This window comes from Cebus imitator, unplaced genomic scaffold (genome assembly GCF_001604975.1).
Source record: "Cebus imitator isolate Cc_AM_T3 unplaced genomic scaffold, Cebus_imitator-1.0 Scaffold353, whole genome shotgun sequence".
Taxonomy (NCBI): Eukaryota; Metazoa; Chordata; class Mammalia; order Primates; family Cebidae; genus Cebus; species Cebus imitator.
This window is the reverse complement of record NW_016107668.1, coordinates 1,059,866-1,066,858: the sequence shown is the minus strand read 5'-3', so window position 1 is coordinate 1,066,858 and position 6,993 is coordinate 1,059,866. Positions and strand designations below refer to the sequence as shown.

Sequence of the window (6,993 nt, the reverse complement as noted above, 5' to 3'; positions counted from 1 at the left end):
CCCAGCTACTCGGGAGGCTGAGGCAGGAGAATTGCTTGAACCCAGGAGGCGGAGGTTGCAGTGAGCCGAGATCGCGCCACTGCACTCCAGCCTGGGTAACAAGCGAAACTCCATCTCAAAAAAAAAAAAAAAAAAAACCTCTGGATCACACAAAGTACAGTATTACATTCTAGGCTCTAGGAAACAAGCGTAATTATACGAGGGAGAAACCACATAGAATGTAGCTTTAGTGCATCACACACTCTACCTGAACTAAATTTGCTATCATGAACAGTTTCACTTGACTCTCTTAGAACTGAAATGGGCTTTTGGAAACATGAATTAGATATCCTGGTCTATTTAGCTAAAATGGCTAAGGAAGTCTGAATTCATGACTCCTTTTTCTCTCAAATATTCCATGGGGCAAGAAGAGGCATTCAAAATCATTCTCTTAATCTTAGAGTTTTGTTCTAACGAGCAGGTTCTTTAATAGTTTTGTTTATGATGCTGAGATTGCCATTTCTACCAAGAAATAAAAATGTTTAGAGTAAGAGTTGGTCCACAGGGCTCCTTTTCATCTTTTCTTACCTCCTAAATAGAGTCTGAAGTCCGGGCTATGTGGCTTGGTATCAGATCAAAGCAATTGTTTCTATCAGAAAACTATTTGCCGAATGGATAAACCAAGTGTGGTACTTCCATACCGTGGAATGCGGAATGCTGCACAGCAGTAAGAAGGAACCCAAGTGTCAGGCCAAGTGAGAGAAGACAGTCTTGAAAGGTCACACGCTCTATGGTTCCATTTATACTGAAATCTCAAAAAGACAGAGCTCTAGGGTTAGAGGGCAAGTCAATGATTGCCAAGAGTCGTGGTAGGAAGGGACGTGACTATAATTAAGGCTGTAAATGGATAGTGTGAGGGAGATTTTGGGGGTGATGGAACTGTTCTGATTATGATAATAGTTACCTGAATCCGTACATGTGTTCAAAATCATAGAACTGTACACTAAAAGACAAAAGGTAGGCCAGGCGTGGTGGCTCATGCCTGTAATCCCAGAGCTTTGGGAAGCTGAGGCAGGTGGATCACAAGGTCAGGAGTTTGAGACCAACATGGTGAAACCCCGTCTCTACTAGAAATGCAAAAATTAGCTGAGTGTGGTGGCATGTGTCTGTAATCCCAGCTACTCAGGAGACTGAGGCAGGAGAATTGCTTGAACCTGGGAGGTGGAGGCTGCAGTGAGCTGAGATCACACCACTGCACTCCAGCCTGGGAACCAGAATGAGACTTCATCTCAAAAAAAAAAAAAAAAAGAAAAGAAAAGAAAGGTTAGCTTTACAGTATAATTTTAAAAATCAAAGCAAAGCCAAAACAAATTTGTAAGGAAAACAAGATATTTTCAATTGTTTGAAATATCTAACTAATGGAACATATTAGCATAAATGAAATCAATGCTTTATGGGAGGAAGCAATGGAAAGACAGAATTTTAGATTGTTGGATTCTCATAGATTATTCATCCAGGGTTAGCAAATGTGCTTGTGGCAGATTATATTTCTGAAGATAGTTGCAACGATATGTACCATTCAGCATGTTCCTCTAGATAAGTCTGTCCAGCCCAACATGGTAAAACCCCGTCTCTACAAAAATACAAAAAAATTAGCAATATGTGGTGGCACATGCCTGTAATCCCAGCTACTCCGGAGGCCTGAGAATCACCTGAGGTTGCAATGAGCCGAGATTGTGCCGCTGTACTCCAGCCTCGGTGACAGAGAGAGATCCTGTCTTAAAAAAAAAAAAAAGAAAGAAAGAAAGATCTATGTCCCTATTACATGAATTTGTGACTGCCTAGACCAAGCACGGATGGTGGAAGCGGCACTGTGTGACTGCTGAGGCTATCATAAAAACGCTATGCACTTCCTCCTTGTTCTCTTGGAACACTTGCTCTTAGAACGCAGCCACTCTAACGTGAGGAATTCCAAGTAGCCCATGGAAAGACCTACGTGAAAAGGAACTTAAGTTTCTGCCCACACACCTGGCTGATCTTCCAGCCAGCAGCCAGCACCAACTTGCCAGCCGTGTGAGAGAGCCATATTAAAAAGAGTCACACTATCTGAGGCTGCATGGAACAGAGAACAGGTCTGCCAAGCCCTGCCCACGTTGGAAACTCATGAGCAAATTAAATAATTGTTGTTGTCCTAATCCACTAGGTTTGGTGAAATGTATAGAGCAGTAGATAACTAATATGTCATCTCATTTTTAAGCTCATGTTTTTACTCACCTAAACAGATTAGACTTCCTATTGAAAACGTGGTGTTTAGAAGAGTTCTTGGGATGGAATGAAGCTTAGAGGGCAAGAGTCCAGGATTGAAGTCCAGTGAAGTCATCCCTGGACACCGTACTGAGAGACAGCCCCAATGTTCTCTATTTGTCAATCGTATTGGAATTCAGCACCTTCATTTTATATCATTACAGTAACACAGAATGTGTGCAGGGTAAGATCTGGTTAAGATCACACAGATGTTTAGTATCAGAGCCAAAGCTCTAAATCAAGTCTTCGGATGTGTTAGTGTTTTTCACTTTGCCATGTCCCTTTTCAACAGCAGATTCCAGGGACCTGAACAGCAGGGCCTACAGCAGCAGAGGTGTGCCTAGATGCTTCCACTTCCCCCTTCCATGCCTGTCACTGGTTTCTCCTAAGTTCATTGGGATGCACGCGGATGACAGATTCCAAATTGCGATGGCTAATGAGAACCTGAGTGTAAAGAGACAAAAGCTATAACTGATTTGTATCATGAGTGTCAGAGGAGTACAGCAAAGGTGACTCAAAGCACAAACTGTACTTTTTTTTTTTTGAGACGGAGTCTCACTGTCACTAGCCTGTAGTGCAGTGGTGTGATCTCGGCTCACTGCAACCCCCGCCTCCCGGGTTCAAGCAATTGTCCTGTCTCAGCCTCCCAAGTAGCTGGGATTACAGGTGCCTGCCACGACGCATGGCTGATTTTTGTATTTTTAATAGAAACGGGGTTTCACCACCTTGTCCAAGCCGATGTCGAACTCTTGACCTCATGATCCTCCCGCCTCAGCCTCCCAAAGTGCTGGGATTACAGGAGTGAGCCACCAGGCCCAGCCACAAACTGTACTTTGATATGGAAAATACATTGTGTGTGAGCAAGAGGGAAGGCTTTGGGCATGACTACTCTGTATCAAGGATGTCTGTCTGAAACCACACATAGACTGACTTCTTACAGGATCTTCTAGGGAACTGCTTCTCATGTCCTTGGGGAACTGTGCTGTAGATCCTGTTAGACAATTTCCATTTAATATTTTATAACTTATGTTGTTGTGGGTGAAAGAAAATCTGTTACTGTGCTTATGATGTTGCATGTATATAGTTTGGCCTCATTTCAAACACAACAGAATGGAACGCATACAACACATACAGGGCAGTACTGAAATATTTTAACTTGAATGGGTCTGTTCTTCCTGGTGTGCTTGGCATTCTCTGAGAGCAAGGTAGGCTCAGAAAAAAAGAGAGACCATTTCTAGGGCCAAACTTAAAAGCAGGATATACAGACCTAAGGCGCTATGGATTACAGGGTAGCTCACTGAGTACAGCATTCAGATTCATCCAATATACGACCAAGAGCAGAGCCTCTCTGAATTTGATCATAGTGAAGCAAAACACCCTGCAAAAGCAACTGTCACTGAACTCCTAGAAAAGCAATGATCACTTTCTCCCATCCTATAATTCTGATGAGTGTGTGGCATGGGGCGAGGTATGGAGGTTATTTGCATAAAACAAGTGACCAAGTGCATTCACTCATTTGTTTGTTTGTGGAGTACCTAGTAAGTGCAAGATGCTCTGTTCAACACTATGGGAGACATAAAGATGAAACAGACAAGGATTTTGTCTTCAAAGGTTCTCGAGCAGGGACCCCACCACGCTCTCTTAATAGAGTAGGATTTGAGTACATGGGCCTAATGAGTTAGAAATCTAATTATCAGCCAGTGGCACCCAAACAAAAGATCATGGAGCTTAATCTTTAGAAGAAGGACACATCTCTACAGTTGCCTACACAAACCAGCAGGCATCAGAAACGTTAATAGCATACTCCTTCACCTTTCTCTCTACCTTCCTTCTTTTTTTCTCTCTTTTGTTCTTTATGGATTTCATTATAATTGGAAAAATTATGAATTGCTAGATCACTCAGATGCATTAATATTCTGTTATGAAATTGTTACTGATAATAAAATTCTTTTAATCGGCTCCACCTTCAGATTACTTTCAGATTTTCAGTATAGGCTTGTCCTTTAACAAGTAAGTTTTTTTTGCTTTTTTTTTTTCCCAGAAAAATATGCAGCAGGTGTGGCAAAACAGAAATATAATATTATTAGAAGTAGATTTGTTTAGACAATAATTAAACTTTCCTTTTTCTGTACTTGGACTTCATTCTTCTAGTAATTTCTTTGTCTACATTAAATTTTCAGGAAGGTTAATGTTATCATTTCTTCTAAGCTCTTCAGAAGACCGTCAAATTCTTGTTACATCTTTTCTGGTTTTGTATTTTATGTTTGGGAACTGTTTGGGAACTGTTCATTTATATTTCCCCTCATCTTTTCTGGAATACATGATCTCAGTGTTTCCCACTGGGTTTTCCTAAATACCAACAACTTGTTTTTCAACAAATAACCTTAACCCAACAACCACCTCTCAAAGCATTATAGCATCTGGTAAATGCAAGTGCTCAAGGAACAAGACAGAAAAGAATCTGAAGAAAGAATATGGGGCCGGGCATGGTCGCCTGTAATCCCAGCACTTTGGGAGGCTGAGGCAGGTGGTTCACCTGAGGTCAGGAGATGAAGACCAGCCTGGTCAACATGGTGAAATTCTGTCTCTACTAAAAATACAAAAAAATAACCAGGCTTGGTGGCACATGGCTGTAATCCCAGTTATATGGGAGGCTGAGACACCAGAATCTCTTGAACCTGGAGGTGGAGCCGACATTGTGCCACTGCACTCCAGCCTGGGTGAAAAAGTGACTGGAAAGAAGAAAGAAAAGAAAAGAAGAAAGAGAGAAAGAAAGGGAGGAAGGAAGGAAGAAAAAGGAAGGAAGGAAGGAAGGAAAGAAAAAGAAAGAAAGAGAAAGGAGAAAGAAAGAAGAAAAGAAGGAAAGGAAGGAAGGATGAGGTGTTTGGAGTTGATCCAATCTGATGTTATGCAAGGCTCTGGCAGTACCTTCGTGACTCTGATAAATTAATCTTACTAGGGGATCAGTTTGCTTATCTGTAAAATGGGGATGAAACTCACACTTCGAGGTAATTATGAGGATTAAGTTAACTATAAGAAAGCAGAGAGCTTGGTTCATAATAGGCAATTTATGGACCAAGGCAACTATTTCCCTTTGCTTCCTCCTAAATGACAATGATAAAGGTCATGATTGAAGAATTAAATCATAAATAGTTACAGATGCAAAACACCAATGTCCCAACCAGCTCTTCTGGCACTTCGATATGCAGAATATTTGGCATTTCTCCCCTTTCTTTTGAATAGAAAAATGCTCCTAATATTAGTGACAATGAAAATTTTGGGTTAGAAAGTACCCAGTTTTTTATCCTAGGACCACGGCTGTTGCTGTTTGTCGTGGCCTGGCTTTTGTACAAGACCGTCACATTTTCTCCGCAGTCGCCATCAGGGTGTGCCTATCATGGCGTCGCCTCTTTCAAGGGACTCATAGACTTGATCCAGGTGACAGTGGGAAGCAGCTGGAGAGGAAGCATTGGAAGGCTGCGGGGTATTAAGTTATCTGCTGATGTTGTTCAAGCCTCTCTCCGCACAGAACCTCCACCAAAAACTCCTCTGCAGTTTTCGGTACCCAGGGCTGTTTCTTTAAAGTGTTTGACGTCAGAGAAGGAATGCTATAGCAACAGTCTGTCAAACTGGAATGAACTCCGAAGAAAAATGGGGGTGGGGAGAGGAGAAATGCCCCCAGGCCGTAATGACTACAGAGGAAGCAAATTCGATAGATGCATTTATTTTATGACATTTTAAACATCAAACACCCAGGAAAATGGGGGGGGAACCCCTCGATGGAGATGCACGTGGTGTAAACCCCTGCAGAGAAGAGCGACTTGGAGGGGGTCTGCAAGGCCCCGGTGTCATCGGAGACGCGGGACGGTCGCTTGGCGGCGGCTTCGGGCGGCGTCACTGCGTGTAACGCTGAGGCGGGCGTCCCGAGCCGTGTTTGCGGATGAGAAACTCCGGCCCGAGGCGCCCGCGGTGTCCGGCTGGCGGCGGCGGCGCGACTCGGCCCGGCGGAGTCCGGGGCGTGCGGAACGCGGGGGCCTCGGGGAAGTCGGCTCTCCAGCCCCGCCCCTCGTCCCGCTCCCGCCACGCGGCGCCCGCCAGCGCCGGGAAGGAAACGGGCCGCGCCGCTCAGACGGGCGCTGCTCAGCGGCGGGCTCGGGCGCCGCACGCCGAGAAAACGAAACCGCGGAGTGGACGTTCTTGTCCCTGCGGCAGGAAACGAGACGGAAAGCGGGAAGCAGAAGCCGCGCGCCCCCTGCGCCCCCTGCGCCCCCTGCGCCCCCTGCGCCCCCCCCCGCGGCCGCGCGCTCCGAGGGTCTGCGCGCCCCCGATACGGCCCCGCCCCGCCCCGCCCGGCCCGGCGCGCGCGGAGTTGCTGCTGGGAGGCGCGGGGCTGGGTGTGGCCGGCGGCTCCGGGCTCTGGGCTCGGGGCTCCTGCGAGGCGCTCGCTGCGCCGGCTCCGCGCTCTCCGCAGCGCGCGGTGGACGCGGCCCGTGCTCCTTCCAGGTAGGCGGCGAGCTCGACAGCCACCCCGGGCTGAGCTCAGCAGCGGACGCGGCCCGGCTGACGGAGGGCTGAGGGGACCCTCCCGGCGCCGCGCCGGGGCTGAGGGCGGGGAGCTGAGGGGACCCTCCGGGCGCCGGGGCTGAGGGCGGGGGGGCTGAGGGCGGAGGGCTGAGGGGACCCTCCGGGCGCCGGGGCTGAAGGGGGAGG

General features: G+C 46.7%; 1 protein-coding gene across 1 annotated transcript in view; it reads left to right on the top strand.

Annotated features, from left to right (window-relative positions):
• The first annotated feature begins 6,617 nt into the window (after nucleotides 1-6,617).
• Nucleotides 6,618-6,993, top strand: part of GNB4 (G protein subunit beta 4) — a 55,774-nt gene continuing 55,398 nt past the window's right edge. The window contains exon 1 of the mRNA XM_017506304.2: nucleotides 6,618-6,786. The gene's annotated coding sequence lies outside the window, so the exon portion shown is untranslated. The remainder of the gene's footprint in view (nucleotides 6,787-6,993) is intronic.